The sequence below is a fragment of the Hyla sarda genome, chromosome 4, assembly GCF_029499605.1.
Source record: "Hyla sarda isolate aHylSar1 chromosome 4, aHylSar1.hap1, whole genome shotgun sequence".
NCBI classification, from domain to species: domain Eukaryota; kingdom Metazoa; phylum Chordata; class Amphibia; order Anura; family Hylidae; genus Hyla; species Hyla sarda.
The window spans coordinates 314,653,416-314,670,149 of record NC_079192.1 but is presented as its reverse complement, the minus strand read 5'-3'; the positions used below and the strand labels follow the sequence as shown (position 1 = coordinate 314,670,149).

Sequence of the window (16,734 nt, the reverse complement as noted above, 5' to 3'; positions counted from 1 at the left end):
GAACAGATACACTGAGAACTTTTTAGGGACACAAAAATTACCACCATAGGGTGAAAAAAAATCACAAAAAAATAAAATGTAGATGCATTTTTTAGGGTGTTTCATGGTGATTCCCAGCTAGCATTTTGCAATGACCCCCCAAAAAATCTATGCGTCAACATGTTTATTTTTTTTTTTTTTTGGCTTTTTACATAAAAAGGTGTCTTATTCTAATCTCATACTGTTAATGACTGATGTCCCACAGCCCTATGTGCCTCTGGCCTGGTCTGCACCACACACAGATGAAATATATGCAAAATTTTAGTATTTTTAAAGATGCCTTAATTTAATATGCTGCCCTGGTGCATGGTATCTTAAACTTATAGATCACATCTGAAAGAACCAGCCGCTATTCAGCAAGGCTGGGGTGGATATAAATGCCAACATTATTGAACATTATTTTACATCAAGCAAACCATCTGGAATACCAATGTAACAAATTATAGTTTAACGTCTGCAGAAATTTGTTTTCTACATCCTATGGCACCATCTATTGTCCACAGTAAGTATTTCAAGTAAAATAACACGAGTGACTGGAACTTGATCATGTGGCTACGTTGTCTATTCTCTGTTACTTCCAACCACACATGGTTTCCGTCATTTCTGATTATTTTCCAAATATGAGGGAATACAGATTTTCCCCAACATATACACTGCCCTCTACACTGCATTGTGTTCAATAGGTCAAGTTTCTAAGAACCCATCTTTTATTGTTTATGGTAGCAGCACTCATCTGAATGTATATATATTTATAGTGTCAGAGCCAATAACAGATAAAGTAACAAAACCATATGCATGACAGATACTACCAGAGTCCAATGAGCCTCTTTGACTTGGTCATACAATAGCTGCATTTCTACTAATATGTTCTCTTGTAAAAGATCAGTTTGTAGATACATTTTTACAGCCTCAAAGTAAAGTGCATTGTCGTTTTTTCCCATCAGTATTTGTGTGAACATGACTTCTCACTGCTAAATTGTCTATTAGTATTATTATTACTGCAGCGCTAGTCTTGTCGTCAAATACTGCAGATGGGAACTAGAGACAAAGCCTAATAAGCTGCCTGTAGGCAGGCATAAAACACTGCACTACAGGAGTACTGCAATGGATCATAGAAGTGATTGTATGTTCAAATTTTTTTAAATATTTGTTGAAAAGATGAATAAGGTTGTATTTTAGTTTTTTTTGTTTTTTTAATGCATGTAGTACATTGTAATTTAAAGGTTATATATATTTTTAGGGTACGTTCTCACCTGGCGTATACACAGCGTATTTCACTATGCAATTACCAATTTATTAATACATGGTCCATAATGTTTAATATTGGCTATCTTTCTCTCATGGCAGTTTGAGAGTTTGTTTATGGTTTTAATAGTTTTTTCATTTATGGGCTATACTGTTTAATATTGGATACCTCCCTGATGACGCCACCCCTTACAGGGTGGTAGAAACGTGTCGTCATTTTTTTCCTTCATTTATCTGGATGTGCAATTTTTTAAGTATCTACTGCATTCCAGTTTCTGGATAGCTCTGGACTGATCAATATAGGTCAGTTCCAGTTTGCAATTGTTGTCTTACAAACATTTAGACCGAATTTTCTTACAATTCTCACCTTAGTACATCACTGTTTGTTTACCTTTTATGTGATTTATTAAAGGTTATGTTTTCTGGCACATCCTGAACACACGTTCCCATATTTATAACACTATTACTGATAGCACTGAGAAGATCACTGTTATAGAATATGTGGGTGCTATTACTGACAGGCAGCACTGAGAGGATCACTGTTATAGTATATATGGGAGCTATTACTGACAGGCAGCATTGAGAGGATCACTGTTATAGTATATGTGGGCACTATTACTGATAGGAAGCACTGAGAAGATCACTGTTATAGTATATGTGGGCGTTATTGTGATAACCCAGTACATAACATAGCACACTGCCCATCCTGTGTGGCAGATGTTGACTTCAGTGTCCGTCTTGGGCCCACTCTACTCAGGACTCTATATCTACTAATGTTATGCTATGGTCAATTTATAGTCATTTTCTGTGTACCTGTTGCTTTAAGCCTGTTAAACCTTAGAAACCCTGTTGTTAGGGGAGTGTGTATGAGGTGAACCATGTGACTTATCTGCCCAATGGGAATGTTCTAAATCTGCTCCTTATATAGTGGGGTAAGAGTTCAGAGTTTAGTACTTGGATTCAGCTGAGGTACAGTTTGGAGAAGTCTGAAGTGAGTCTGTGAGGTGTTCTGAGAAGGCCTCAAGTCTAATCCTGCAACCACACATCTGCTAAAGAATAACCCCTGCACCCAGGTGAATGTCAAGCCTAGCGGTAAAAACTTAACCCCTTAAGGACCAGGCCATTTTACACCTTGAGGACCGGAGCGTTTTTTGCAATTCTGACCACTGTCACTTTAAACATTAATAACTCTGGAATGCTTTTAGTTATCATTCTGATTCCGAGATTGTTTTTTCGTGACATATTCTACTTTAACTTAGTGGTAAAATTTTATGGTAACTTGCATCCTTTCTTGGTGAAAAATCCCAAAATTTGATGAAAAAAATGAAAATTTTGCATTTTTCTAACTTTGAAGCTCTCTGCTTGTAAGGAAAATGGATATTCAAAATATATATTTTTTTGGGTTCACATATACAATATGTCTACTTTATGGTTGCATCATAAAATTTATGAGTTTTTACTTTTGGAAGACACCAGAGGGCTTCAAAGTTCAGTAGCAATTTTTAAATTTTTCACAAAATTTTCAAACTCACTATTTTTCAGGGACCAGTTCAGTTTTGAAGTGGATTTGAAGGGTCTTCATATTAGAAATACCCCATAAAAGACCCCATTATAAAAACTACACCCCCTAAAGTATTCAAAAAAACATTCAGTAAGTGTATTAACCCTTTAGGTGTTTCACAGGAATAGCAGCAAAGTGAAGGAGAAAATTCAAAATCTTCATTTTTTACACTCGCATGTTCTTGTAGACCCAATTTTTGAATTTTTGTAAGGGATAAAAAGGAGAAAATTTTTACTTGTATTTGAAACCCAATTTTTCTCGAGTAAGCACATACCTCATATGTCTATGTTAATTGTTCGGCGGGCGCAGTAGAGGGCTCAGAAGGGAAGGAGCGACAAATGGTTTTTGGGGGGCATGCCGCATTTAGGAAGCCCCTATGGTGCCAGGACAGCAAAAAAAAACACATGGCATACCATTTTGGAAACTAGACCCCTCAGGGAACGTAACAAGGGGTAAAGTGAACCTTAATACCCTACAGGTGATTCACGACTTTTGCATATGAAAAAAAAATATATATTTTTTTTACCTAAAATGCTTGGTTTCCCAAAAATTTTACATTTTTAAAAAGGGTAATAGCAGAAAATACCCCCCAAAATTTGAAGCCCAATTTCTCCCGATACAGAAAACACCTCGCATGGGGGTGAAAAGTGCTCTGCTGGTGCACTACAGGTCTCAGAAGAGAAGGAGTCACATTTGGCTTTTTGAAAGCAAATTTTGCTCTGGGGGCATGCCGCATTTAGGAAGCCCCTATGGTGCCAGAACAGCAAAAAAAAACACATGGCAAACCATTTTGGAAACTAGACCCCTCGGGGAACGTAACAAGGGGTAACGTGAACCTTAATGCCCTACAGGTGTTTCACGACTTTTGCATATGTAAAAAAAAAATTTTTTTTTACCTAAAATGCTTGTTTTCCCAAAATGTTTACATTTTTAAAAAGGGTAATAGCGGAAAATACCCCCCAAAATTTGAAGCCCAATTTCTCCCGATTCAGAAAACACCCCATATGGGGGTGAAAAGTGCTCTGCTGGCGCACTACAGGTCTCAGAAGAGAAGGAGTAACATTTGGCTTTTTGAAAGCAAATTTTGCTCTGGGGGCATGCCGCATTTAGGAAGCCCCTATGGTGCCAGAACAGCAAAAAAAAAACACATGGCATACCATTTTGGAAACTAGACCCCTCGGGGAACGTAACAAGGGGTAATGTGAACCTTAATACCCTACAGGTGTTTCACGACTTTTGCATATGTAAAAAAATATATATTTTTTTTACCTAAAATGCTTGGTTTCCCAAAATTTTTACAATTTTAAAAAGGGTAATAGCAGAAAATACCCCCCAAAATTTGAAGCCCAATTTCTCCCGATTCAGAAAACACCCCATATGGGTGTGAAAAGTGCTCTGCTGGCGCACTACAGGTCTCAGAAGAGAAGGAGTCACATTTGGCTTTTTGAAAGCGAATTTTGCTCTGGGGGCATGCCGCATTTAGGAAGCCCCTATGGTGCCAGGACAGCAAAAAAAAAAACACATGGCATACCATTTTGGAAACTAGACCCCTCGGGGAACGTAACAAGGGGTAATTTGAACCTTAATACCCTACAGGTGTTTCACGACTTTTGCATATGTAAAAAAATATATTTTTTTTTTACCTAAAATGCTTGTTTTCCCAAAAATTTTACATTTTTAAAAGGGTAATAGCAGAAAATACCCCCCAAAATTTGAAGCCCAATTTCTCCCGAGTACTGCGATACCCCATATGTGGCCCTAAACTGTTGCCTTGAAATACGACAGGGCTCCAAAGTGAGAGCGCCATGCGCATTTGAGGCCTAATTTAGGGACTTGCATAGGGGTGGACATAGGGGTATTCTACGCCAGTGATTCCCAAACAGGGTGCCTCCAGCTGTTGTAAAACTCCCAGCATGCCTGGACAGTCAACGGCTATCTGGCAATACTGGGAGTAGTTGTTTTGCAACAGCTGGAGGCTCCGTTTTGGAAACAGTGGCGTACCAGACGTTTTTCATTTTTATTGGGGAGGGGGGTTGTATAGGGGTATGTGTATATGTAGTGTTTTTTACTTTTTATTTTATTTTGTGTTAGTGTAGTGTAGTGTTTTTAGGGTACAGTCGCACGGGCGGGGTTCACAGTAGTTTCTCGCTGGCAGTTTGAGCTACGGCAGAAAATTTGACACAGCTCAAACTTGCAGCCGGATACTTACTGTAATCCTCCGCCCATGTGAGTGTACCCTGTACGTTCACATTGGGGGGGGGGGAAAATCAGTGCAAAACTACAACTCCCAGCATGTACGGTCTATCAGTGCATGCTGGGAGTTGTAGTTTTGCAACCGCTGGAGGCTCCGTTTTGGAAACAGTGGCGTACCAAACGTTTTTCATTTTTATTGGGGAGGGGAGGGGGGCTGTGTAGGGGTATGTGTATATGTAGTGTTTTTTACTTTTTATTTTATTGTGTGTTAGTGTAGTGTTTTTAGGGTACAGTAACACGGGCGGGGGTTCACAGTAGTTTCTCGCTGGCAGTTTGAGCTGCGGCAGAAATTTTGCCGCACCTCAAACTTGCAGCCGGATACTTACTGTAATCCTCCGCCCATGTGAGTGTACCCTGTACGTTCACATTGGGGGGGGGAACATCCAGCTGTTGCAAAACTACAACTCCCAGCATGTACGGTCTATCAGTGCATGCTGGGAGTTGTAGTTTTGCAACAGCTGGAGGCACACTGGTTGTGAAACACCGAGTTTGGTAACAAACTCAGTGTTTTGCAACCAGTGTGCCTTCAGCTGTTGCAAAAGCTACAACCCCCAGCATGTACGGACAGCGGAAGGGCATGCTGGGTGTTGTAGTTATGCAACAGCTGGAGGCATACTACTTTGGCTGGGGATGCTGGGGATTGTAGTTATGCAACAGCTGGAGACACACTGGTTTGCTACTTAACTCAGTGTGCCTTCAGCTGTTGCAAAACTACAACTCTCAGCAGTCACCGACAGCCAACGGGCATGCTGGGAGTTGTAGTTATGCAACCACCAGATGCACCACTACAACTCCCAGCATGCACTTTAGCTGATTGTGCAAGCTGGGAGTTGTAGTTACACAACAGCTGAAGGTACACTTTTCCATAGAAAGAATATGCCTCCAGCTGTTGCAAAACTACAAGTCCCAGCATGCCCATAAGGGCATGCTGGGAGTTGTGGTGGTCTGCCTCCTGCTGTTGCATAACTACAGCTCCCAGCATGCCCTTTTTGCATGCTGGGAGCTGTTGCTAAGCAACAACAGGAGGCTGTCACTCACCTCCAACGATCCAGCAGCACAGGTCAGTCCCTCGTCGTCTCCGCCGCCGCCGCTGCTCCTGGGGCCCCGATCCCAACAGGGGCGCCGGGGATCGGGGTCCCCAGCACCCGGGGTGCACGTCCCGCACCCGCTCACGTCCTCCGGAAGAGGGGCGGAGCGGGTTGCGGGAGTGACACCCGCAGCAGGCGCCCTGATTGGTCGGCCGGTAATCCGGCCGACGAATCAGGGCGATCGTGAGGTGGCACCAGTGCCACCTCACCCCTGCAGGCTCTGGCTGTTCGGGGCCGTCGGAGACGGCCCCGAACAGCCTGTAATTCCGGGTCACCGGGTCACTGGAGACCCGATTGACCCGGAATCCGCCGCAGATCGCTGGACTGAATTGTCCAGCGATCTGCGGCCATCGCCGACATGGGGGGTCATAATGACCCCCCTGGGCGATATGCCCCGATGCCTGCTGAACGATTTCAGCAGGCATCGGGGACCGGCTCCGCTCCAGATGGTTGCGGGGGGCCGGTAAAACACATGACGTTCTCATACGTCATGTGTCCTTAAGGACTCGGAAATGGAGACGTATGAGAACGTCATGTGTCCTTAAGGGGTTAAAGGGGTACTCCGGTGAAAAACTTTTTTTTTTTTTTTTTAAATCAACTGGTGCCAGAAAGTTAAACAGATTTGTAAATTACTTCTATTAAAAAATCTTAATCCTTCCTGTACTTATTAGCTGCTGAATACTACAGTTGAAAATTCCTTTCTGTTTGAAACACACAGCTGTCTGCTGAATCACGAGCACAGTGCTCTCTGCTGACATCTCTATCCATTTTTAGGAACTGTCCAGAGTAAAAGGAAATCCCCATAGCAAACATATGCTGTTCTGGACAGTTCATAAAATGGACAGAGATGTCAGCAGAGAGCACTGTGCTCATGATGTCAGCAGACAGTTCTGTGTTTCAAAAAGAAAATAATTTCCGCTGTAGTATTCAGCAGCTAATAAGTACAGGAACGATTAAGATTTTTTAATAGAAGTAATTTACAAATCTGTTTAACTTTCTGGCACCAGTTGATTTTTAAAAAAAAATACGTTTTTCATCGGAGTACCCCTTTAAGTCCCGGGATTCAAGTAAGTCAAGTCAGTCATACAAGTCCCTAAAGTCAAGTGTGGATTGCCATACAGCAAGTCAGTCATATACAGCACAATTAACTATAAGTCCCATAAAGCTTCAAAGGTTCACCCTGCACCTCTCTTTATACCAATCTGAGCTGTAGTGGATTTTACCATCTATCCTGCCTCAGTAAAGTCAGTTTTTCGTAACCTTGCGTCGGAGTACTTATTGCCCCCAAACCTGGCCCAAGAGATGCTGGCTCAACCTCGGGTGGTGTATAGGCTAACCACGCCCTGGCGTCACGAAAAGGTTAATTTGCACATTACCATCACCCGACACCACACTATTACTGAAAGGCAGCACTGAGAAGATCACTGTTATAGTATATGTGTGCCCGTTGAATTCAACAGGATTCTGCTGCATTGTGCACACGGCGGCATTTCCGTGCCAGATGTTTCCGACAGGGAAATTCCATTTTCTGTGTCCTCACAAAGAATGAACACGTTCTTTCTTTGTGTGGAGTCCGCACAGAATGCATCGCTGGCATATTATGCTGTTGCCCCGCAGTTTTCGGAATATCCGCATGGAGATTCTCTGTGTGGACATTCTGTCATATGAACATAGCCTTGTAGTATATGTGGGCGCTATTACTGATAGTATTTATACAAAAAAGGACTGAAACGGAAAGCAATTACTACTGAAAAAATATTCTAATTTTTATTAATATATCCAAAAAGTTAAAAATGTCACACACTTGTGACAAAATACAATACAGATAGAATACCAGATGTGTACGTATAAAGCAATACAAAATGAGATGTATCAGATACAACCAAAAAACGTAGGTGGATCAGGTATAACAATCGTTGTAATCACAGTAGATCTTTATATAGTGAGGTCAAGGAAATGATATAATATGGCTCTTATTCAACAAGAAGTGAACAGGGGTCAAAGGGCCCCAATATATGTGTGTGGGAGCTGCCTGCTCTATCACATGACTAATAGTATGAATATGCCCAAAGTAATTAATAAATAATGATCCTCACTTACCCATAATGAATACCTGTCGCCACCGTCCCAACGTACGTTTCATCACCCGACTTTCTCAAGGGACTTCCTCTTATGGTTGAATAAGAGCCATATTATATCATTTCCTTGACCTCACTATATATAGATCTACTGTGATTACAACGATTGTTATACCTGATCCACGTACCTTTTTTGGTTGTATCTGATAAATCACATTTTGTATTACTTTATACATACACATCTGGTATTCTATCTTTATTGTATTTTGTCACAAGTGTGTGACATTTTTAACTTTTTGGATATATTAATAAAAATGTGCATATTTTTTTCAGTAGTAATTGCTCTCCGTTTCAGTCCTTTTTTGTATAAATAGTCTATGGAGCTATACTGATTTACTGATTATAGACCCCCAGCACTTAGTACATATCATGAGAAATAGAGTACATGAGAAATAGAGTTCTTGTGTCTAGCTATTACTGATAGGTAGCATTGAGAAGATCACTGTTTATATGTGTGCGGTGACTATTACTGTATTACTATTATAAAGAATAAGGTGACAGCATTAGGTTAGGGCTACATGGCAAAAATGGGTTGCAGAGTCAAAGATCGCCATGTTGTTCTTCTTGAATCATGCTGAATCTCAGCTAATGTAAGTAGAGAAATCCAGCGCAAATCAGTTCTTGCTGAGCTGAGCTGATTTGCACTAAATGGGGTCACATTGCAACCCCCAAATTACTGCAGCCACAAATTCATCCTAGATGGAATTTACGTTTTTTCATGTTGTAGTCTCAGCAATTTTGGGTTTGCTGCGCAATCTCGTTTACTCACATTAGCTGAGATGCAGCACAATTCAGGGAGCGCGACATAGTGATCTTTAGTCTTGCAATCTGGGGGCCCCACTTTGAATTTTTGCCCAGGGCCACACTTAGTCTAAAACCGGCCCTGCTCAGAAGGAAGGCTCTTCTAGGTCTCTGTAATCCACTGAGGCTGGAGAGGAGGGTACTTCCTTTTTATTCTCCAAGGTTTCCTGTCCCTAGAGGCGGAGTCCTTCTCTCAGGTGGTGGTGTCATGGCTCATGGAAACAGAATAACTGGTGAGTAATTACTGGCTTTTGTCTGTTTTTGCTATTTTATTTTTATTTATTTATTTTTTAATCATATAACTGCCATTTTTCAGATTCAGAAACAGGCCCCATTCTAAGTCAAAGTGGGTTATTAGGCACTTTTTGTATCCTTAGTATAAATGACTCTCTATCTATTGATCTATCATCTATCTATCTATGCTGGTACCATTAACATTAACCCCTTAAAAACGCAGGGCGTACACCCTACACCTGCTCCCTTTCTAAGATGCTTGCTCAGGAGCTGAGTGTGCATCATAGCATGATGGTAATGTCCGGCATTAACCCTTTGGATGCCACATAAAAAAAAAAACTAATCCCCGCTGCATAGCAGAGCTAATCTGGACCTCCGTGGTGAATTAAATCTCGGTGTCCCAATCAGCTGAGAAGATGGTGGGAGGGCCCTTACCTGCCACCTCTCCATCACCGCCCGATTGGTGCTCCAATGCTCCAGTTAGCCATGGCAGAATGTAGCACAGATAACACTGATCAATGCTATGCTATGGCATAGCATTGTTCTGTGTATGCAATCTAAGGATTGCATGTAATAGTTCCCTATAGGGACTAAAAAATAGTGTAAAAAAATAAGTTAATAAATGAGAATTAACCCCTTCCCTAATAAGTTTGAATCGCTTCCCTTTTCCGATTTAAAAGAAAAAAAATAAACATATGTGGTATTGCCACGTGCATAAATGTCCAAACTATAAAAATATAATGCTAATTAAACCGCACGATCAATGGCGTATGCGTATATGGTCAGTTTGTATACTCAAAAAAAATATATATATATAAAGTGATCAAAATGTCCCATTAAGGGGGCGGAAGTCAATGGCGTAGGACATGTTTCTGCCGAGCTCCACTCCTGGCTGCCGCAAAAACGGTTATTGCCCTGCCTGAAGACACCTTGCCTTGATAAAAATCATCCAGGAGCCTTCCTCACGTCCTCCTGAACGCTCCGGTACCCTCCCTGTCCTTGCTGACCCTGAATTGGCGTGATGGGAGGTCCCATCATTGAGAGACTCCAGCTCCCACGTACACGAAGGCTTCCCCATATCGCTGCGCCAAGCGGCTAAGGCGCGGTGGGACTCACAGACCAGGAGACCGGAGCCCTGCAGAGAGACCCGGAAAGCCACCCACCTTACCCATGGGTCCCCGCTTACCTACCCAGCACGAATACTTGGAGGCTGCTTGTCATCACCGGAGACAGTGAGAGGAGCTACGCACAGACGGTGGTGCGGTGAGTGGAGAAGGAGTGGGCGGCGCAGTCACAGAGGTCGGCCATAACTTTGCTGCGGGCTGCTCTGTGGGTCCCATTGCCAACAGCCCCTGCCTGTAATCAGTAGCCCTGCATACTGAATCCGGGCCTCCCTCAAATCATAACTTTGGGCCAGCCATTTGACCCCTCATACTCCATCCCCCGAACTCTAGCTCAGCAGCTGCACGTGTATACTGCATATAGTCTTCCCCTGTACACACTGCTGAACCCACTTTTGCATATGCTGAAAATTATACTGTTTACATATAACCTCCTTCCACATTGTGGATTGTAAATCAAAGTCTCATCGCTTATCGACAGTATATACAAGATTACCCATGTACCCTGGAATACATTGAGTACATCCTCCATTACTGCTCTCACAGTGCAACACCATCTTGTGGCTGCATAGGGTGTTACATATTGGCCCTCCATCTTATCTACCTACTCTCTGTACTACCACGACAGACTGGTGGTAATAGGACCACGCTGTATCAAGATTCCATTCCTGTGTGATCCCCATCCAAAAGCTGGGATCCTGAAAAGAAATGATTTTCATTGAAGTAGATATATCTGGTGTTTCTGAACTATTATGTTTACTTAACTCCATATAATATAAAGTGGTGCTACACTGCCACCTCCTGGTCACCTCAGATACTGCAATCAATTTTAGCACTACTATCCTACTTTATTCATTCAGTGCAGAATATATCTGAAACACTTCTCAGAGTTCATACTTAGGTGCTCTTTTAAATACTCCTGCATTCTATAGGCCTACAGTGACTTTTGGACTTTCGATAACATACTTATGGGTGGACGGAAAAAACAAAAACACCCTATTCCTATACCAAGGACTCTGAGATCACGGTCCATACCAGCACCTGTTAGGTCACGCAAAAGCTCTCACACTGTATCATTGGAAACAGACTTTTCTGAAGCCTACAGCGCCCCCTCATTGCCTGTCTCGGATCTGCATACTAAACTATCTAATAGATTTAATCCGTTCCGAGACTTATCTGACTCAACACAGGACATTACTGTTTCCGTGCTTATTTTGCAATCCCTGAGTGAAATGGACAATTTATCCTCTAGAAACACTGAAGTACCTGATGACCCTAGTGTCTCCCACAACTCACGCAGTGGGACACCATCTCCATCCCAAATGGATGCCCCAAAGGAAAGCTAAGCCTCCCCCGTCTACAGCTAAACAGACTCCCTCCTCCACCACAACCTGGAGCCTTGCTACTGGTGATCATTCATCTTCCACACTTAGAAAAAAATTGGATCAAACTCCTTGGTCTCCTCAATCCTCAGGTTCCCAAGGAGACAACCCCTCCCAACAGGAGGAATATGATTGGAGGAGCTGCGTTGAACAACTTCTTACAAAAGATGACTTCCGCACCTTCTTGTCACAAATAAAAGCTACTTTAAAATCTGAGATAGCTACTGTTCACCAGGACATTACAGTGGGGATCAAAAGTTTGGGCACCCCAGGTAAAAATTTGTATTAATGTGCATAAAGAAGCCAAGGAAAGATGGAAAAATCTCCAAAAGACATCAAAGGTATGTTTGTCGAAGAAGGGGAACAGAATTTAATGAAAAGAACCTCTGTCCAACTGTTAAGCATGGGGGTGGATCGATCGTGTTTTGGGGTTGTATTGCAGCCAGTGGAACAGGGAACATCTCACGAGTAGAAGGAAAAATGGATTCAATAAAATTTCAGCAAATTTTGGATGCTAACTTGATGCCATCTGTGAGAGGATGGCTTCTACAAATGGATAATGATCCTAAACACACCTCGAAATCCACGGGGGATTACATCAAGAGGCCTAAACTGAAAGTTTTGCCATGGCCTTCACAATCTCCTGACCTCAACATAATTGAAAATCAATGGATAGACCTTAAAAGAGCAGTGCGTGACAGACAGCACAGAAATCTCAAAGAACTGGAAGACTTCTGTAAGGAAGAATGGGCATAGATACCTCAAACAAGAATTGAAAGACTCTTGGCTGGCTACAAAAAGCGTTTACAAGCTGTGATACTTGCCAAAGGGGGCAGTACAAGATATTAGCTCTGCAGGGTGCCCAAACTTTTGCAGACGTAATTTTTTTGTTTTCTGTTAATTTGAAAGTGTAAATGATGGAAATAAAATCTAACTTTTGTGTGACATATTATAATAATGTCTAATCTGTAATTTGATGCCTTTTGGAGATTTTTCCATCTTTCCTTGGCTTCTTTATGCACATTAATACAAATTTTTACCTGCGGTGCCCAAACTTTTGATCCCCACTGTAGATCTGTGACTCGCAGAGTCGACACTCTTGAAGATGATCACGATTCCACCAGGAAATTTATATCTGCACTGCAATCTACTGTCTCTGACCAACATTCTACCCTGTGTGAATACCAAAGGCACCTGGAGGACCTGGATAATAGGGGGATGAGGCACAATATTTGAGTGCGAGGCCTTCCCGAGGCCACACAAGATGAGGACTTAAAAGTCACTATGAAGGCGATTTTCAACTCCGTTCTCAAAGCTCCCCCAAGTCATAAAATTCCCATGGACAGGGCCCATAGAGCCCTCAAACCCAAGGGCTCTTCTCTGTTACCTACGGACGTAATATGTTGTATAACCGACTATACCCTGAAGGAGGAACTAATGGTGAAAGCCCGCTCTTCTCATGCCATAGACTTTGATGGGATGACCATACAAATAATGCCTGACCTCTTGTGGGTCACGCTACTAAAGTGACGTCAGTTAAGACCCCTTTCCAATGCCTCAGAGGCATCCTATATAGGTGGGGCTTCCCATTCAGCTTGTCTGCGAAAAGAAATGGAAAAATGGCAATACTCTGGACATCTCAGGATCTTTGCCCCTTCTGGACATTCCAATTCTGCAACTTGCTAACTGGAAACTTCTTCCTCCTCCCCCTCCACCTCCTCCGGTGTGGATGAAAATTACATCACAGAAACAGAAAAATCCTCAAGCTCATTCCCCGGAGATCAGAAGATCACTGGCAAAAGACTCCTATGGCAAAATTACTAACCTTTCTTCCTTCCTTGAGTATAGTAGGATGATATAGTTATGTATATCTTAAGCTTGCTCATAATAGTCACATTAAAGGCTTCTGGCAGGGCCTACCTTACATGTTTTATGTACATTCCTTGTCCCCTTCAAGTGGACTCTAAAGAGCTTGATCAACATGGTAGATACATAATAATATAGGGTCGTCTTCAGAACACCCCCATCACTTTGTTCAACATCTACTCCCCAAACTCATCTCAGATCCCCTTTTTAAAGCGGGTATTAAATAAAGTGATTAAATATTTGCCGCCATCTCTAATTATAGGGGGTGATTTCAATATCCCATTCTCTGTCACGGCTGATAGACACTCTGTAGACCACCCCTCCCCTTCCCCGGCATCCTCACGCCTCTCCACACTTTTCAGACAATGAATTAGGAAACATCACCTCTTTGATCTATGGCGTGTTCTCAATCCTACCTCAATGATGTTGTCACGATGCGGCTGGCTGGAGGTGGATCCTCTGTGCCAGAGAGGGATTGGCGTGGACCGTGTCGGTGGACCGGTTCTAAGTTGCTACTGGTATTCACCAGAGCCCACCGCAAAGCGGGATGGTCTTGCAGCGGCAGTAGCAACCAGGTCGTATCCACCGGCAACGGCTCAACCTCTCTGACTGCTGAGATAAGCGCGGTACAAGGGAGTAGACAAGAGCAAGGTCGGACGTAGCAGAAGGTCAGGGCAGGCAGCAAGGATCATAGTCAGGGGCAACGGCAGGAGGTCTGGAACACAGGCTAGGAACACACAAGGAAACACTTTCACTGGCACAATGGCAACAAGATCCGGCAGGGAAGTGCAGGGGAAGTGAGGTGATATAGCCAGGGAGCAGGTGGAAGCTAATTAGGCTGATTGGGCCAGGCACCAATCACTGGTGCACTGGCCCTTTAAATCTTAGAGAGCTGGCGCGCGCGCGCCCTAAGGAGCGGAGCCGCGCGCGCCAGGACGTGACAGCCGGGGACCGGGACAGGTAAGTGACTTGGGATGCGATTCGCGAGCGGGCGCGTCCCGCTATGCGAATCGCATCCCCGCCGGCAATGTCAGTGCAGCGCTCCCGGTCAGCGGGTCTGACCGGGGCGCTGCAGAGAGAGAGAGACGCCGCGAGCGCTCCGGGGAGGAGCAGGGACCCGGAGCGCTCGGCGTAACAGATGTACACTTTCTATTCACATGCTCATACGAGACATACCAGGATTGACTCTTTTTTCGGTAACGTGTTGGCTCTACGGCTCTCGGATACTTCAGCTATTCACCCTATTTCGTGGTCCGACCATGCTCCGGTTTCCCTCATATTAAAAAAGGGTACTATACCGAGGAGGGGTTGCCACTGGAGACTCAATGAGTCTCTACTCAAAAACGATATACATAAAAGCTTATTAGAAAACTGTCTGAAAGATTATTTCATGCAAAATGTTGGGTCTGTCTCCTCCCTGTCCTCACAACGGGAGGCTCACAAAACTGTATTCATAGGACAGTGTATTGTCTTCCAAGCTACTTGAATCTTCGTGATTAGTGAGATCTCTTGAATCCCTGGAACGGAGAATGCAGACACACCCCTCATTATCATTGTTATCATTGTTAAAGAAAATGACCTACAACAGGAATAGATTGAGAGACATAGCGGTCAACCATGCCGGAGAACTAGTCACCTATTCCAAACATAAGTATTACACCAAAGCGAACAAACCACACTCCCTCCTTGCCTCCCAGGTTAATTCCCAATCCCTTCAGTCTAACCCCTTTGGAATTAAAGACACGTCTGGCACCATGATGTATGATCCAGACCAAATCACAAAAATATTTGGAGATTACTATTCCAAATTATACAACCTAGACTCGGAACACCCTCCCGACCCTGCATATAGAGATTCCATTCCAATCATACTTAAAAGATTGTGATTTACCCACAGTTTCCCCGAGGATTTATCGTCCTGAAATTCACTCATCACTGATTTGGAATTGCGAGACACCATTAAAAGCCTGCCCAATGGCAAATCCCCGGGTCCGGATGGTATTCCTTATTTATACTACAAATCGTTCTTTAATATACTCGCTCCTCACTTGTTAAATGTGTTCAATTCCTTCTTACTAGGCTCACCAATTCCCTCCTCTAGACAAAGATCAAGCAGAATGCGCTAGTTATTGTCCAATCCCGTTGCTAAATTCGGATTTAAAGATTTTTTCTAAGATTTTGGCCACCAGATTGGGACGTACTCCCCAAATTGATACATAAGGACCAGGTGGGTTTTGTACGGTGGAGACAAGCTGGGGACAACACACGTCGTAACATTAAAGGGGTACTCCGGTGGTTAATTTTTTTTACTATATGGCATCTTCTTTTGTAAGTTTAGTTTTTTGCAATATAGGGCTTTCTTTTACTGTTGTCCACAGTTCTGAGTCTGTTGTGGACAAGATGTCACAGCTTTTTTTTTCCTTCTCTGTCTGCATGAGAAAGATAAGCCACGCCCCCTCATCTCATCCAGCTGAGTACACAGCTCCTACCCTCCCCTCCACCCTGCTCTGTATTCTAAGGACGCAGGTCTGCACAGGAGAAGGACCTCACAGAGAATTTAAGTGTTATCTGAAGGGGAGGATGAGAAGGTGCACGGGCTGGGGATGTATGGACTGCAGGGGAATAAATCTCATACTGGGAATGATCTCTATATGTGAAGGGGAGGGGGGACTCCTGAATGACACATGCTGGGAGTTGTAGTCCCTGGTGTGTGTGTGTGTGTGTATGCTAGTGTTTACAAATCAGTGTGCCTCCAGCTGTTGCAAAACTACAACTCCCAGCATGCCCTGACACACTTTGGGTATGCTGGGAGTTGTAGATTTGCAACAGCTGGAGGCACACTGGTTGGGAAACACTGTTCTAGCCTATTCAGCATACACATCATGTTACACCAGTGTTTGCCAACCAGTGTGCCTCCAGCTGTTGCAAAACTACAACTCCTAGCATGCCCAAAGGCTGTCAGGGCATGCAGGGAGTTGTAGTTTTGCAACACCTGGAGGCACCTTG

General features: G+C 43.3%; 1 protein-coding gene across 1 annotated transcript in view; it reads left to right on the top strand.

Moving 5' to 3' along the window:
- The first annotated feature begins 2,270 nt into the window (after nucleotides 1-2,270).
- STK32A (serine/threonine kinase 32A) overlaps nucleotides 2,271-16,734 on the top strand; it is a 240,116-nt gene continuing 225,652 nt past the window's right edge. Inside the window, exon 1 of the mRNA XM_056574872.1 lies at nucleotides 2,271-2,357. The gene's annotated coding sequence lies outside the window, so the exon portion shown is untranslated. The remainder of the gene's footprint in view (nucleotides 2,358-16,734) is intronic.